Below are 2,286 nucleotides of genomic sequence, written 5' to 3'. Positions count from 1 at the left end.
TTTAGATCAGCATTAGTTTCCATTCTACATTGTCACCAAATTTCATGAATTGTTAAGCTCATTTACTATTTTTAGTAAATTACTGAAGTTCATTGCATTTTAAGGAAGTGTGTGTTTGTGGCTTTGCCAGAATTCATCATTTTTGTCAAAGGTCCATACTTTACACTGCAACTTCAGTTTTAGTTTTCATAAGGTAAATCCATAATCCACGAGAATAGTCATCAACCAAAGTCAAAAAATATCGTGCACCCGAGTGAGAGGGATGGTCATACGGACCCCATAAATCACAATGAAGTAATTCACAAGCACACCAACTTTTATTTTCACTTAAAGAAAAACCATTGCGAGTATGTTTAGCACGGTGACAAACCTCACACGGCTTTGACAATGATTGTTTACTAGTACGTAAGAAAGGAAGCAATTTAACAACTTTCTCGAAAAGGTGTCATAGCTGAGAATGCCATAAATCAAGTGAATCCACCGCGACACGCTTCACATAATCCGTCTATTTGTGGTCAGTACACATGTAGTATAGTCCATCTAGCCTTTCACCCGTACCAATTGGCGCCCTCGTATCCTGGTCCTGAATAAGACAAATAGTGGAATTCGTTACAAATTCACAATTTAAATCGTCACTTAATTGCGAGGTTGAGATGAGATTACAAGTTCACTGAGGAATATAAAGTACAGAATGTAACGTAATGTTTGAGGTTAGTTGGACACGTCCCACACGACTGGCATGAATTTTTGAACCATCAGGTAAGCCCACAATCCGAATAGGAACATCTCGAATATTGCAAAGAAGTGAGTAATTACCCGTGACATGATGAGAACAACCAGAATCAATTACCCACTTACCAGAGTGAGTATGAGATGGTGTACCATAAACCGTTACCATAGAGGCAGTGGCTTGAGAGGTGGATTGAGGCGTGTCTTGGTTCGACACCGTAAATGCGCTTACGACATTGTGGGCTTAAGACCAATTGGTGTTTGTATCCCCACGATTGCCATCATTTGGTGCACGAGAACCATCTCGGCCACCATGGCCAGATCCACTACGACATCCCCCACTACCCGAACTGGAACCTTCACCGCGACTTGGGGCTGAAGCCCCTTTAATTCGTACCACCAAGCCATATTTTCATCCATGAGATCAAAACATATGCTTCTATTGTGCCCCTTTCGAGTACAATTGCTACAATAGAGCTGCTGACGCTCAGTACGGGTCATTTGAGATGGGGTTTAGAATAGGGTCGGGTATTAGAAGTAACATTGAAACTTGAGACCTCAGAATTAGAGTCATTAGTATGGTCAGTAGAGGAATGCTCTGTCCCTTGGACCTGTATGGACCCGACAACAAGCCCATTAAAAATTGATGTAAGCGGCCAGATTCACGCCGCTCGGCATATTTACTACTGCTTGTACAAGCGGTACAATAGGTACATTCTATGATGGGTTCATGACGATCGAGGTCATCCCACAATGTACAAATTTTCCATAGTAAATGGCGTTAGAAATACCTTCACTCTAACGACATTATTGCAAACTGGCTTTTAATTGTTTGATGTGAGAACCATCGACGACTTTAAATCGTTGATGTAAATCATCCCATAAGCGCTTAACATTCTCGTATTTGGGTAGTAGTGAAAAAACTTCAGGGGAAATCGTGTGAGACAGCCACGACACCAACATGGACTTTATCGTCTCCAAGTTGTCTTGCGTACATGGGGATTGAGGCTCGTTAATGGTACCATTAACGAAGGCAAATTTGCGATGCGACTTGAGGGCGACGCGAACATCATGAGACCATTAATCAAAATTTGTTAATGTGAGATGAATAGGGGTTATTGACTCACCGGATTTATCACCGGGACCAAGATATTTCAGGGACGTGACAACAATCGTAATACTAACACTGTAACACTCCGATCATCCGGCCAAGATAATTGAAGCGTTACCATCTCGGTTTCCCGAGGTAGTGAAATCGGAATTACAATTAAGAAACTTTATTAAATGAATAACAATCAAGTTTAGTTATTACAAACGTAAACTAATAAATGAAATACAACTCGTCTATGAGTATGACATCTACCTAGTGACTATGTACTGGACTCCAAAGTCTGTAGCGCATCCCAAATCCTGATCATGTCAACAAACAAACAAGTACATAATCTGCCCCCCATATGACCAAAGGATATCATATGGATCGACACAGGCCACCCCAAAAGAGATAGGTGACAAATACACAAACAGTCAAACGTCAGTAACGATAAATGAAGTGTGACA

This window comes from Silene latifolia, chromosome 10 (assembly GCF_048544455.1).
Source record: "Silene latifolia isolate original U9 population chromosome 10, ASM4854445v1, whole genome shotgun sequence".
Lineage (NCBI taxonomy): Eukaryota > Viridiplantae > Streptophyta > Magnoliopsida > Caryophyllales > Caryophyllaceae > Silene > Silene latifolia.
Note: the sequence above shows the minus strand (reverse complement) of the source record.